This window comes from Schistocerca gregaria, chromosome 1, assembly GCF_023897955.1.
Source record: "Schistocerca gregaria isolate iqSchGreg1 chromosome 1, iqSchGreg1.2, whole genome shotgun sequence".
NCBI classification, from domain to species: domain Eukaryota; kingdom Metazoa; phylum Arthropoda; class Insecta; order Orthoptera; family Acrididae; genus Schistocerca; species Schistocerca gregaria.
This window is the reverse complement of record NC_064920.1, coordinates 157,151,648-157,168,345: the sequence shown is the minus strand read 5'-3', so window position 1 is coordinate 157,168,345 and position 16,698 is coordinate 157,151,648.

The window sequence follows — 16,698 nt, the reverse complement described above, 5'->3', positions numbered from 1 at the left end:
ATGTTGCAGGTCCTGTACGGCCCTTTCTGGATACAGAAAATGTTCGACTGCTGCCCTGGCCACCACATTCTCCAAATCTCTCACCAATTGAAAACGTCTGGTCAATGCTGGCCGAGTAACTGGCTCGTCACAATACGCAAGTCACTACTCTTGATGAACTGTGGTATCGTGTTGAAGCTGCATGGGCAGCTGTACCTGTACACACCATCCAACCGTATCAAGGCCGTTCTTACGGCCAGAGTGATTGTTCAGAGCACTGATTTCTCAGGATCTATGCACTCAAATTGCGTGAAAATGTACCACATGTCAGTTCTATTACATAATGTATTTGTCCAATGAATACCCGTTTATCATTTGCATTTCTTCTTGGTGTAGCAATTTTAATGGCCAAAGAAATCAAATTCCGTGTGGCTAGGGCATCCCGTCGGGTAGACCGTTCGCCTGGTGCAGGTCTTTCAATTTGACGCTACTTTTTCGACTTGCGCGTCGATGGGGATGAAATGATGATGATTAGGACAACACAAGACCCAGTCCCTGAGCGGAGAAAATCTCCGACCCAGCCGGGAATTGAACTCGGGCCCTTTGGATTGACAGTCTGTTGCGCTGACCACTCAGCTACCGGGGGCGGACTTAATGGCCACTAGTGTATATTTGGCCTTAAGAAACGGAAAAAAAACCTATGCACAAATTTTTTTTTATGTGGTAATCATTCAAATGGTAGATCGTTTTCTGTAATATTAAGTAAGATGAAAACCGACGCGAGCGAACATTCGCTCGAGTGTTCTAGATAGCGGGGCCACAAGTGGGAAGTTCATGCTGGGGGTCAGCTGGCATTCTGGAGTCAGAACTCGAGTAGAGCAGTCTCCATCCAGCTAACGCATCACGGAGATGATAGTGCAGTAAAGTGTTGGGTTTTAGGCAGCAAGCGACTGCGCGAATACTCTGAAACTCACTCACAATTAGATACCTTCTGAGCCAAGTGGGTCTTAGCGAAAGCTCGAGGGAACTTCAACAGATACGCATTGCACAACTTTAACTTTATTTACTTGCTATTTTTGATCGCTGTGGTAGATTATGTACATTTATGAATTGGTGATTATTTTGTGACAAGTTCAGAAGTAGGGGACTGTTTTCTTTATGTTTGGAAATGATGATTCAGTGACATCTGGGAAATTCGCTTTAATTCAAATTATGCACAGACGTTGGCTTAACTGTAACTGAATTATTTTTATTATTCTAGCTAAACTGTGTTGTTGGAAGACCACTATTTCTACGGTTTTCTTCAAATCAATTAAGTGAATAAATTATCATTTTCTTCAATATAAATATTTTGGTGTTGTCCATATTAATTTATCAGTAGATAGTAATTCTCTTTGATATGATATTATTATTATTATATTTCATTGCAACTTATTCTAACTAGTGTTATTGTAAAACCACATTTCATTTGAAATAACTAACTGAATAGATTACCATTTTGTTCAACATAAATCTTTTGGTGACACCTGCATGAGCTACAAATTGTTATGATCCAAAAATTCGCGTAACATACCAGTGCTCAGAGTATTTGCCGGTACAATCACAGACTATAACTACTTCGTCAGATAAGTTAGCTAATACGCACGAAAGCAGACGTTCTCTACATGACCCTTTGACTATAAAGAAACAGAGTCTCAAACAGAGTCATGCATCGCCCAACCGCGTCAAAGCCTAAATCTCGTCTCAGGGATTTATTTACTAAAGGCATTAGAACAGAGTGCCGCACTGCTAATATCATACACTATTCATTCTGTTAAACTATTATGGCACGTCATTTACTATTTCAACAGAATTATAGAGTCACCGGAAACCATAAAACCTCTATATCTTCTCCTAACCTTTAATTGAGTTTCCAGATTCCTTCTTTGTCTCCACACTTTGCTCTACACGTCGATCGAATAGGCTACATCATTGTCTCAGTTTCTTCTCTATTACTGTCTGAGGTTTACGTTTTGTATGAGACAGTACAGTTTTCTAACTCCCGATTGTTTCATATGGCCACTGAAGGTGACTGAAAAATAAATTATATAGCTTTGAATTCGACAGCGGGTAAATCTAACACAAATGCGAGTGAATACAGCTGAATGAGAAGATGGGAATTTGCTTTTCGTGCCTACACGTCCCGGTACCTTCCTAATAACATAAAAAAGTTACAGTCAGTGAGAACCGTATATCAGTAAAATACCCACAGCCTAAAGCAAATTTTCTATACGCACACTGCAAGCAAGATCACCCTAAGTTGCAATGTCAGAGAGTCAAAAGTATACCGGAGAACAATCACAGCGTAAACAAGTATGCAGTGACTAATTAAATTACTGGCGTAAGGAGAAGGTAACGAAACCTTCCACCTTAAAGGGAGCACAGGCTGGCAGGCCCTTTAAAAGCCAACGATTATCACATGTGGTGCCCAACAGTCGCGATGCTGGCAGTACTTGTGGCCACGTATGGAGTCTCACAATGTTGGTAATGTGACAGTAGCTTTGCGTTCTTCCACGTCACTGTCTTATTTGATCACCAAAGGAATAGAGACTGACACTCAGTATTTACTTCAGGTGGCTCCACGTACCCTAATTCAACAGGGCAATACACACGTAATGTGAGATCATCGCTTACATACGTGTACCACAACGTTTGGGGCTTCTGATTACCGGGCTTCAGGACACTTACTCCAATATAAATTTATGAAGTCGAAGTTTGTTTACGTTAGTGAGACCTGAGTTTTTGCAGGCGTGTACAGTGTTCAGAAAACTTACGGGAATGCAGTCAGGTGTGGCCTCGACAACCACCTATATTTCGACAGGAGCACACCCTTTCTTTTTCAAGCCCAAACTGCAGCAAGCGAGCGCTGTGCAAGGAAATTTAAAACCACTGTTTGTAGAGCAATTTCCGAAAGATCACACACACTGTAAATACTGTTGCCACACACAACTAGAAATCACGTGTATCAGAGGTTATCGATAGTGAATGTCAATAAACAACGAACGAGGTAGCGTTATTTTTATACGGTGGACAACACCGCTCTGGCTGTAAAAGGCTTTTCATTAAAACCACTACCGTTTCCACCCTAATTTGGGCGCATCCTCAAGTGATCTAAACAGGGTTACAAAGGAAGTATTTTAGATTTTTTTTCATTTTACACTGGCCTAGTAAATATTTTTGTAAATGTACATTAGGTATTTCCATAAATTGTGTTTACAACATTATATTACGCTATCTGGAAGCCTCTCCCCTTCCTTTACGTAATTCATAAATTAAATATCGCTGGAAGCGTTTATCAAATTGATGAAAAGGGGGTGTCCCTAAAACAAAATAAAACGAGTATTTTATACGAAGAGAATATAATAAGCCATGGAAAGCATGAGAAATGCATACAAGCACAAATAACAACACAATATTTTATCAGCCGGACGCGATGCGATCACGGCCATACCCTGGACGAGCTATAGCCCTATGCATGCAGGAAGGAGGAAAAGTGCATTGGCCGCAATAACCGAAAATATAGCGAGACGGGTCTATGAAGGCAGCCTAGTGCACTGAACGGCGAAGCGTGAAAGACAGAGAGAGAGAAAGGCACTGTACGCAAAGAACAATTACAATTTAAATAAGCAATTACAATATAAATGAGCAACTAATATAAAACATGGACAGTGCATGGATAGAAAACTAATACGGCAAATCCCGGATGCTGCAGATTACGAATGTTTATAATGGATTTTAATCCACGCAATTTATAAACCAATTTAGAATTTATAAGCAGCGATTTTTTTTTTTTTTTTACTTGCAGAGAAGTACGTCGTCGAAAAATATGAAATATAGGTGGCCAAAATTTCCTAAACCACTCGTATGTCACAGTTCTGTCTGAGTGGTTGAAGTCAGCTTAAAAGATTTTTGTAAGCCTCGGAAAAACGTTCGCTCTTCTAAAATTTTAAGGCTGGAACCCCCATTATTCTCCAGATATAAGATCTGAATACTCTCGTGTATAACTGTCATCTGTCGTCCTGTGTCGCGCAAGTGCTGATCCCAAATTCGTGCAATTGGTATGCTCTCTAAACCGAGTTGAAGAACTTTTATTTATTTATTTATTTATACGTCAAGTTCCATAGGACAAAATTGAGGAGCACATCTCCCAGGTCATGGAACGTGTGAGTACATGAAATTACAACATAAAAGTAATAACAGATAAACATAAATGTTTATGAACTTGAAAAAAGTCAGTTCACAAATTTCAATAAACGCAATCAACAATACAGTAAGAATCAGCTTAATTTTTCAAGGAAATCCTCGACAGAATAGGAGTGACCCATGAGAAAACTCTTCAGTTTCGATTTGAAAGCGCGTGGATTACTGCTGAGATTTTTTAATTCGAGTGGTAGCTTATAAAAAATGGATTCAGCAGTGTACTGTATATCTTTTTGCACAAGAGTTAACGAAGTCCGATCCAAATGCAGGTTTGATTTCTGCCGAAAGATGCATATCCTCGGGAATAAGCTAATACTGTTAACAATAAATGACGGTAAGGAATATATATATATATATATATATATATATATATATATATATATATATATATATATATATATATATATATATATATTGTCTAGCGATCCAGGAAAACAGCTTCCTAGACACCGTTTATTAGACGAGTAGGCAGGCACAAAAGCCTACATAACCGATCAAAAACGCACGTTTCAAAGCCGGCAAGACACATCATTCCACGAAGCTTTCCATAAACAAATTGGCAATAACAGGTGAGAATGATCATCCCATTGCAACTCAATCTGTCTGCTCGTAGTACTGGTTCCTGAATAAAGAGTAAGTGGAAGACAACACATATGGAAGTAGACTCGTAAATTCAACACCAACCTCAGTTAACCGTAACGAATCAATAGAAGAGCGCAGAGACGACATGAGAACTTACCATAAACTTCGATTCATTCAAACGTATTCCCTCTAATAGATGCGAGAAATATGTCGGGTTCCTAATGTGACGCTCACACCGACCTACTAGTGAGCTCATCAGCGTAGTAAGATGTTTTGATGCGCGTTGTGTTGAAGCACCAATAGGCCTTTAACTCTGAATCCACCTTGTCGGAACTCCTTACTTGAGGATCTTGGGAATGCCGTACAGCCTAGGGGGACGGCACAATCAGACTTAAGACTCTTGAGCGTCTCCAACGACAAGAAACTTTTCTTTCAGGGGTGTGTTATTCTTTCTCGAAATATTTTTTTTGAGGTCAGCACCTATCTTACTACACGCTGAATCGGATACTAAACACTGCATCTTTAGAACGTAATCCTTCTTGTTCAAAACAATTAGTGTTGCATTGTCTATGTCCACGGCTAAAATAGCAATATCTGGATAAACTCTACCTGAATATAAAGCAGACATCTCTGCTACTGTTATATTTCTTTAGGATAGATGTGTAGCAGTGAACACAGAATTGCATATTCCACACAAAATATAGGTCCTACGTTATACAATAAATTATCTTGTACATGTTAATAAGTCTACGAAAATAAATTGTGTTGGAAATTCAATACCAACACTTACACTTGAAATTTATTTTTTCGTATTGTTATATACGGAGATGAAAGTTGTTTTACGTCCTGTTAAAGTCAAGTTAATTTCGTTTTCTTTACCACTAAATAAAAGAAAGTAGTCATTTCACCAGGTATCAAGGTAGAAGAAGAAATCGCTACAATAAAGATAATCTTGGTCGCACTGACGGTACTGTTACTGCTCTCTGGTGGCCACCTTATACACTCTTACTGCAATCAACCTAATTCGTCCACCACCAACAGCACTACCATTCTACTTTGCGGACACATATGTCGTCGTACAAGCCTTAAGGAATTAAAGTTTTAACAGTAACACTTTAAACATATCCTTTCCAGTCCATTCACTAGTATCATGTGGTGCATGTAAAATAACTTGTTCACACCACATTTGTAGAGCTGTATGTCACCCACCCTTTAGAGAAAAATACGATAACTGTCAGTTTATACCTGCTCCAACGACACAAAAACACGACAGACAATACATGCGTCAGGGTCAAGGTTCGCACTGCCGGCGTCCGCATCACATTTTTCTACCTGCGTTACCTCGGGTAGCCGCACACCCACATGGCTTCCAGAGCATTCTTCTCTTGGGGTCCTTATTCGTCCAGCCGAAAGACAGAAAGCATTTCTCTGCCATCCTCCCTCCCCGCTGTCGTTTCCCGAACGCCACATCTCCTGTATTAGACACGTTTCATTTCCGTGAGTGCCCCCGTGTCTCTCTGCAGCCAGCTTGTCTCACGTGGCGTCAGACATTCCTACTGCCCTACATCTCGTGTTTTCTGTCGCTGTCTCTTCTGACGAGACGCTACGCAATAAGGGAAAAATATCTGAGGTACCCCGAATTCCTACGTTAACTCATATACCCACATCTGGGCAGATTCTGCAACATCGAGGACTATTCTCATAGTTTCGAGAAATACATGCTTGCTGTACAATTGGACTTTATTGATATGCAAAAACGCATGGTAAACGAGAAATATTTCGGTTGGACTCATCGAAGGTTTATTTACCTGACCGTACTGCTTTACAAATAGTCCACACACGTCTGGGCGAGTGTTGCCATGTTCATAATGTAAATCTGTTTCGTATACTCTGTACAAAAATGACAAATCAAATTCTGTTAAACTGACACTAATGAGGAGAGTCACACAGCAGTCACAGTCCCGCTAGCTTTAATTATTCTTGCCAATCTAGGTTTCGGCTATAAATAAACATCTTCAGTGCATTGTCGTTGTATGTCAACACACTCACGGCAATTTATGTCATCATATGATGTTAGAGCTGTACAGAAAGTCCCTCCTGCCTGTTACACGTGTAAGAACTCATGGTGACATGAACTGTGCGAGTCTGTTGAAATATAAAGACACTGCACTGAAGACGGCTATTTATAGCCGAAATCTAGATTTGCAAGAAGAGTAATAGGTAACGGGACTGTGACTGACTGCTGTGTGTCTCTCCTTCCTTATCGTCTACGGTTGCTGTGCGTGACGATTCCTGACAGAATCAGTGTTAGTCAACTGACAATGTTGTCGTCATGATACTGTGGAATAATGTTAACCTATGATGACATCGCTATCAAGTGAAATTAATTATTCGTTTAAGAATTAATAAGGCTTTCTACTGATTTCAAAAAGTGATGTATTGACACTAATCTCACCTCTTTGTGATGATCTACGTACTCTTTCTAAGAGACAAATTTTAGTCAGCTAAAACTCAAAATGTTCAAGTGTGTGTGAATTCCTTTAGGACCAAACAGCTAAGGTCATCGGTCCCTAGACCTACACACTATTTAAGCTAACTTATTCTAAGAACAACACACTCACCCAAGCCCGAGGGAGAACTCAAATTCTCGGCGGGGGGGGGGGGGGGGCGAGGGGGAGGGGGCGCAAGCCGTGAAAGGGTGCCTCAAACCGCACGCCCACTCCGCTCGGCGCTTAAATTCATTATGTCAGTTAAATAACAATACGGCGCTTCTTTGGCTACATGGAAAGTAATATAATTATGGAGGGGTCCTTCCACATTCCATTACACGCTTCATTTCATTGGAACACCCGTGACAAAGCAATTGTTTTCCCATCGAAAATCTAGTGATACAATAAAATTAGATTTTTGATAATGGGATCGGGCTGTAGAGGTACATCGAAAACATGTTGATACAATGATAGAGATGTTATATCTCATCATATACGCTGTTGGCCTCATAAATTGACTTGTAGCTGTGCTATGCTCTGGAACGCAACTTGGAAAATTAAGTGAGATTTTTCAAAATTGCGTGTACATTGTTGCGATCTGCTTGTTAACTCCTAAAAATATGAGCTGTTGGAAACGTGGTACGAATTATAGTAGATTAATTGTAATCTGTTTGAAATTGATTGCAGACACTTGAAATGTGATATGAAGTGTCTGATGTTGAGTAGTGAAGGCATATTTCGAAATATAGTGAATCTCTTGCTAACTATAAAAACGGTAACCAGTAACACGTAAAATTTACTTACTTAGCAAAATCTTGGCGTAACTACATTAAACATTTTTAGATGTGAATCGCAATTAGCATATAAATAGACCATAAATCTATAGTTAACGATCAATTCAGCCACTTCTCGGTATCACGGATCCTCATGGAAGGGATTGGTTTTGTAGAGTCCCGACCACCCGTTTAATATAGGGTCCCCAGGATGCTGTTTTCTCGGATAGGTCGGATATCTAGACACCATTCAAGCAAGTCTTATTGATGGAGTTTGTTCCCATAACATAACTGACAAGGATCAAATAGGTAAAAAGACGAGGGCTAGTGGTTAACAGAAGAAATATTGAATTTAATTGATGAAAGGAGAAAATATAAAAATGCAGTAAATGAAGCAGGCAAAAAGGAATACAAACGTCTAAAAAATGAGATCGACAGGAAGTGCAAAATGGCTAAGCAGTGATGGCTAGAGGACAAATATAATGATGTAGAGGCTTATCTCACTAGGGGTAAGAAACATACTGCCTACAGGAAAATTAAAGAGACCTTTGGAGAAAAGAGGATCACTTGTATGAATATTAAGAGCTCAGATGGAAACCCAGTTCTAAGCAAAGAAGGGAAAGCAGAAAGGTGGAAGGAGTATATAGAGGGTCTATACAAGGGCGATGTACTTGAGGACAATATTATGGAAATGGAAGAGGATGTAGATGAAATGGGAGATACGATACTGCGTGAAGAGTATGACAGAGCACTGAAAGACCTGAGTCTTAACAAGGCCCCCCGAGTAGACAACATTCCATTGGAACTACTGACGGCCTTGGGAGAGCCAGTCCTGACAAAACTCTACCATCTGGTGAGCAAGATGTATGAGACAGGCGAAATACTCTCAGACGTTAAGAAGAATATAATAATTCCAATCCCAAAGAAAGCAGGTGTTGGCTGATGTCAAAATTACCGAACCATAAGTTTAATAAGTCGTGGCTGCAAAATATTAACACGAATTATTTAGAGACGATTGGAAAAATTGATAGAAGCCGACCTCAGGGAAGATCAGTTTGGATTCCGTATAAATACTGGAACACGTGAGGTAATACTGACCCTACGACTTATCTTAGAAGATAGGTTAAAGAAAGGGCCTACGTTTCTAGCATTTGTGTACTTGGAGAAAGCTTTTGACAATGTTGAATCGAATACTCTCTTTCAAATTCTGAAGATGGCAGGGGTAAAATACAGGGAGTGAAAGGCTGTTTACAATTTTTACAGAAACCAGATGGCAGTTATAAGAGTCGAGGGACATGAAAGGGGAACAGTGGTTGGGAAGGGAGTGAGATAGGGCTGTAGTCTCTCCCCGATGTTATTCAATCTGTATATTGAGCAAGCACTGAAGGAAACAAAAGAAAAATTCGGAGTAGGTATTAAAGTCCACGGAGAAGAAATAAAAACTTTGAGGTTCGCCTATGGCATTGTAATTCTGTCAGAGACAGCAAAGGGCCTGGAAGAGCAGTTGAACGGAATGGATAGTGTCTTGAAAGGAGGATATAAGATGATCATCAACAAAAGCAAAACGAGGATAATGGAATGTAGTCGAATTAAGTCGGGGGATGCTGAGGGAATTAGATTAGGAAGTGAGACACTTAAAATAGTAAAGGAGTTTTGCTATTTGGGGAGCAACATAACTGATGATGGTCGAAGTAGAGAGGATATAAAATGTAGACTGGCAATGGGAAGGAAAGCGTTTCTGAAGAAGAGAAATTTGTTAACATCGAGTACAGATTTAAGTGTGAGGAAGTCATTTCTGAAAGTGTTTGTACGGAGTGTAGCCATGTATGGAAGTGAATCTTGGACGATAAATAGTTTGGACAAGAAGAGAATAGAAGCTTTCGAAATGTGGTGCTACAGAAGAATTCTGAAGATTAGATGGGTAGATCACATAACTAATGAGGAAGTATTGAATAGGATTGGGCAGAAGAAAAGTTTGTGGCACAACTTGACCAGGAGAAGGGATCTGTTGGTAGGACATGTTCTGAAGCATCAAGGAATCACCAATTTCGTATTGGAGGGCAGCGTAGAGGGTAAAAATCGAAGAGGGAGACCAAGAGATGAATACTCTAAGCAGATTCAGAAGGATGTAGGTTGCAGTAGGTACTGGGAGATGAAGAAGCTTGCACAGGATAGAGTAGCATGGAGAGCTGCATCAAACCAGTCTCTGGACTGATGACCACAACAACAACAACTGTCGTGTGGCTAGGCCCTCCCGTCGGGTAAAGAGTTCGGCTGGTGCAAATTTTCCGAGTTGACGCCACTTCGGCGATTTGCGTGTCGATGAGGATGAAATGGTGGTGATAAGGACATCACGCAGTCCCTGAGCGGAGAAAATCTCCGACCGATCCGGAAATCGAAACTGGGCCGTTAGGCATGACATTCCGTCGTTCTGACCACTCAGCTACCAGATACTGACTTAAATTTGCTTTTCTTGCACAGAGATGTCGCAAGCAATTCACGACATGCAAATAATCAATGTCCTTCGATGTATACAATTTGCATGCAAGCAATTAATATAGATCACAAGTCACGGCTAAATCGTTTAGATAACGGCTCGTCTTCTAGTGAGGCTCTTCTAGTGCCGACGCTAGCTGGAGCGGCGTTTATATTCTCTTTGTCTAGGGGCCGCTCCTGTCGCGGTGCGATCATAGTCACCGTGCTATTGGAGGACGTCACCTCAAAGCCTTCTTTACTTTCAGGTTTCAGGCCGAAGTGCTGGCGGTTGATGTTACGCCAGAACAGGTTGCATTGTGAGTAGTTTCCAAGATAGAACTGTCGCATAATGAGAGCAGTGGGAGCGTTGCAAATAATGACAGGTTACTTGTCGTTTTTGCTATTCTTTGTAATTTATTGGCTTTAATAACGTGCCCACACAAGCATCTCAACACTGGAAATGTTATACTACACATTGTTTTGACAACTCAGAATAAAAGGAGAGATTCTCACATAAAACAAATCTTACATCCACAGTACATTGAAAAAGTAAACACGATGGAAATGTAACACAGGATATACAGCTTGTTGTTATAGCGATTCCTAAGAGACAATTAAATAGCCATTTCCACCTTATTTAGTTACTGGAGACAAATTCTGTGCCACTATTTGCAGCATGCACCCTCTTTCTTCTTTGATGTACGATCAAGCGAGCTGGTCAGATAGTGTAACGGGTGATCAAAAGTTTAAGCAAAATGAGTTGACTAGCTTCCAGTATCTCAGATTGTTACAGACACTATAATCTCAGTGATGATCGTATTATATTTTTGTCTGAATAACATTTGATACATCTGACTTCTTCCTCAGATATCGCTTGTTTCTTGGCGCCTTAACTATCTGCACGGATAGCACAGGGTGATGCTCCTGTCCAAAAGAGATTAATTACATTTGGTCGAAAAATGAATTAAAATTGATCAATGTTACTAATATTATCTGATTTTTAATCTATTTTACAGAAGTGTGATTGGGCAGCGAAATCCACGATGCTGTTGTTAATACGGTGATGCTATTGATCGTCAGGCATTGCTGCAGCTTTAAGTATGTACTACATGATCAGCAAAGGTATCTGCGTTTTTTTTTCCTAATTTGGTTTTCTGTCTGAAGAAACATTGCTTTCAACGCAAATACTAGCGTTGAAAAACGTAACGTTTCTTTCCTTGTTTTTATTTTTTGTATTTCAATTCCCTGTCAGGATGGGCTGGCAGCAACATATATGCTGCTCTTCAGCCGAAGGACATAAAACAAACAATAGAAGACATTTAAAAATAGCATATTAAAAGAAAGGCCGGACTTTATGGAAGACAATAGACAAAAAAAGGCAACTGTAAAATGGAGATAGAAACCGTAAAAAAGTAGCACACACAAACAAACCACACACTGGGGCAATTAAAAGAACACAAGGCGAAGTGTCACCAGAGCAAAAATCAATGGGCGGCGTATCACATAACAATCACTGACAGGAACACTATGTACAAGTCAGCATACAATTAAAAACATACCTCTCAACACATAGGAGTACAGCACCAAACACAACACTGATGATGATGAGCAAAACAGAGGATCTCCAAGGCGAAAGGAGATGAGAGAGAAGGGAAGAAGGGAGGGATGGGAAAAGAGGCGGGCAGATGGGTGGGGGCCACTCTGAGGAGGGCTGGGGAGGGAAGGACGTGGGAGAGAAAGAGGCAAGGAGGACGTGCTGGGACTCAGGGGTGGGGGAAAGGAGAAAAATACGCTCTGGGAGAAGGGGAGGAGAGGAAAAGGGGGCGGCTGGGACAGAGGGGAACAAGGCCAGGTTACAGTTGGAAGGAAGGGTATATGTCATGGCAAAGTTCAACAGTCGGGAGGGGGAGGTGCTGGAAATTGCCCTGATGAAGGCGATGGAGGGTGTGGAAGTGGGAGAGAGGGAGGGATAGAGGTGCAGCAATGGGCAGGGGGAAGAGAGGATGGGGGAAACCAGGGACAGTGTAAAGTATGTGGAGATGTTGGAGGAAAAGGAGGGGAGGGAAGGGATGTCCCTAAAGGGTGAGGTAGAAATCATGGACACAGAAGGAGTGGATGGTACAGTCTGTGATGATAGCCTGGGTTTTGGAGGGGTTGAGACGAAGGGGCCACTGGTTACACCAAGTGGTGAAGTGGTCAAGGTGGGTTTGGAGGGTGTGTTGCGAACGTTTAAATGTATGACAGAGAGCCAGGAAGGCAGTGTCATCAGCATACTGGAGAAGGTGGACAGGTGGGGGGCGCCTTGGGAATGTCAGCCATAAGCAAGAGGTAAAGGAGAGGGGAGAAGACAGAGCCCTGGGGGACGCCAGCAGAGGGATGAGCGGTACGGGAGTTGGTGTGGTGGAGGGTGACATTGGAAGGACAGCGCGAGAGGAGTTTCTTTCCTCAGTCATGCACCACTTTATAAGTAGCAGGCAAACACTCACAGACCATGCTGATTAGCAAATTCTTCTCAGTCATTAAGATATTTCCATCTTTTCTTTTCTCTACTTACATGAAACAAACAACAAGGAGGGAGGGAATATAGTGGTCACCACACTGAGTCACACTGGAGACATCTTGCTCAAGCTTCACTGGATTCCCCGATGTCCACGTGAATGTTCAGCAGAACACAATGGAGCCACCACCAGCTTGTCTCCATTGCGCAGTACAAGAGTCAAGGAGCTGTTCCCCTGGAAGACGAGGGATACGCGTCTTCCCATAGGCATTACGAAGAAGGTATCACGATTCGTCAGACCATGCAATGCCCTGCCACAGCGCCAACGTCAAGTGCTGGAGGTTGCATGCCACTACCCGAATTTACTGTAATTTTTTTTTTTTTGGTCATGAGTCTACTGACTGGTTTGATGCGGCCCACCACGAATTCCTCCCATGTGCTAACCTCTTCATCTCAGAGTAGCACTTGCAACCTACGTCCTCAATTATTTGCTTGACGTATTCCAATCTCTGTCTTCCTCTACAGTTTTTGCCCTCTACAGCTCCCTATAGTACCATGGAAGTCATTCCGTCATGTCTTATCATCCTGTCCCTTCTCCTTATCAGTGTTTTCCACATATTCCTTTCCTTTCCTATTCTGTGTAGAACCTCCTCATTCCTTACCTTATCAGTCCACCTAATTTTCAACATTCGTCTATAGCACCACATCTCAAATGATTCGATTCTCTTCTGTTCCGGTTTTCCCACAGTCCATGTTTCACTACCATACAATGCTGTACTCCAGACATACATCCTTAGAAATGTCTTCCTTTACTGTATTATTATTAGACAATGCGGGATCGGACTTCCGGAAAGCGGCTCTCACGTGTAATAGGTTTGAATAGACACCCTATGGTGATCCAATACAACACGGAATTTTTGGAATAAATAATGATAATGGCGCGTAACAAACTTATTTTTACGTCTATATTTGATTATTAGTAGCACTGATAATGTCTTTGAAGTGACTGAAAAGGGAGCACTTAATTCTGTATGTTTGATATTGGCTAACAGGAGGACAATATTCATTTAGAACACTACCACAGCCTGAAATCGGTTCACAATAAATAAATACAAATGATAAACACTTGAACTACATTTCGGTGAATGTAAACTACACAAATTGTGATTACTGAATTTAATGTTATTGAGCTCGCATTGTGCTGAAGGCACAATGTGTAATGTGGTGGCAGCAATTTCCTCAAACGCTTAATTGAAGAACAATATATATATATATCTGCTTGTCAATATAGTTACTGAAAACACTAATTGAGAATTACGTTGCTCGGATGGAACCGAGTGATTCTTGACTATGGCAATGTACTGAAGAGCCACCACATCGAGCTGGATAGTAATTAAGGTGGCACAGTACCTGGCATCTTCCATCCGTTGCATGAAGCGGCGTCTGCTGGCAATTTTGGCGTTAATTCCGACTATTCTCTTTTTCAATAGAACTACGCCGATACTCAAGCATCATAACTTTTCACTGATGTTGCAGCACATAGAAATCACGGGATATGGGGTAATAATGAGCTGTTTCCTTGATATAATTGATTACACTCGGGGAATGCAATATAAACCACAAAATTATTATTGCCTCCAAACTTTATACTCTGTAGAGAACTTGGTTTGACTATTACACAAACAGATTTACAGAATATAAATGTACTTGTACTGGCGTCGGTATAGCCACCACTGTTCATAATAATACTCCTGTAAGATTACTGCTTGTTCATTGCTACCGAAGTGAGCTCACCAAAGGACCTCATTAGTTATTGAGATCACGACACGCCGTTGGATGTGGCTACTGGTCCCTTCACATCTCGCCGTTGACACAAGCAACTTGTCGCCATTAACGCAGTATTGCACCATGCAGTGCCATGTACCCTAGAGCGGGAAACCGTACATTTTGCAGTTCACAGTCCATCTCCATCGAAATACCGCGTCTTACAAATCTTAGTGTCCATTTAGCTTGTAGCCATACGATAAACGAAGTCCATATCTGTTTTCAGCTCACTTCTAAATGCTCTGTTAGCAACGTTACCGTAGCACACACCGTCAGTCACTTTTACGCTACTTAACACTTGTTCTGCCTCAGAGCTACGTCAACTTACTTCTACCGCCAATATTACGCGCCAACCTGTACACTGTTCTCATTCTCGGGGATTCCCCCCCTCAGCTAAATATTATTTTACTTCACGCCAAGTTCTCTACTTACAATTAAACATACCATAGAATTACAATATTCAACTACAGTTATTTTCAGATATTAAAGTAATATTACATTTATATTTTTACTACACGTAACAATATTATTTACTTTAAATATTTTGTTATTTCGCTGTCAGAGTGCAGCACAAGCCATACACTGTCTCCCGCATAGCGTCCTTTAATTTACCTGCCACCAGGCGGAAGCACATCTGCTTTGCCTTCGATTCTGGCCCACAGATGGCATAAGCGTCCACTTTCTCTACCGTTGCGCCTTGACTATGCCTGGCCCTCACTAAATGGCACGTTGTCATTTTGCAAGATCAAGTGTCCATTTCAGTCATTTAACTTTGGCACACGCACGGGTCATCGGCTGCGGAAGCCCGTAGGATTGTTCGGTGCACTGTACATTGTACTCTGTCCAGCAGTAAAGCTTGAACTTAGTTCCCACACAGTTCGCCGCCTATCCTGTTTTAGCAATCTGTCCAGCCTACAACTTCTGATATCTGTAATGAGGGTTGTGCACCCAACCCCACGACGTGTTGGTTTCGCCAAGCATTGAAGACCTCACCACCTCACTTCTCGAACACCCGACGGGTTGTCCAGTTTCCGAACTGCTCGTGACGAGCCTCCAAGCCATCAAAATCTGCCCTCGGTCAAACTCAGACAGATCGCGCAGCTTCACCATTCTACATAAGATAGCAAACTCACTGACACTGCATGCACTGTGCATGTGTCTCACTGGCAGTCATTTTCCGTCAAGTGGCGCTGCTGCTGCCCAGACGGGTTTGTATCGATAGCACGTCACTGACATAATGTTCTGGCTGATCAGTGTATTGTTTATTGTGTAAATGAGGCAGAAAGAAATCAAGAAATCATCTTCGGTAGTCGTCTGACAAGTAGTGTTTTGCAGAATAATCAATTTTATAAACACACAGAATGGTCCATTGGTAGTGACCGGGCCAAATATCTCACGAAATAAGCATCAAACGAAAAAACTACATAGAACGAAACTCGTGTAGCGCGAAGGGGAAACCAGATGGCGCTATGGTTGGCCCGCTAGATGGTGCTGCCACAGGTCAAACGGATACCAACTGTTTTTTTTTTTTTTTTTTTAAATAGGAACCCCCATCCTGTAGTCGAGTCCTAGTTCATGAACCATGGGCAACATATGAGTGGCCAAGTAAGTGGTCCCGACAGTCGGGGTACCAGTTACTTTGGAATAAGGCAGGGCATCTTGGACATCTCGTGGTCACCTTTGTGCTCATACGGCAAAGACTGCCAAATCCACTGGTTAGTCCCTCAACCGTTAGGGGTAATACCCAATAGGACTCGGCGCAAGTACGGCTAGCAACCAGCTTCCCTGGTACTTTAAATATGATGCTGGCAACAATCAGAGCAAAATGCCTCAGACGTTT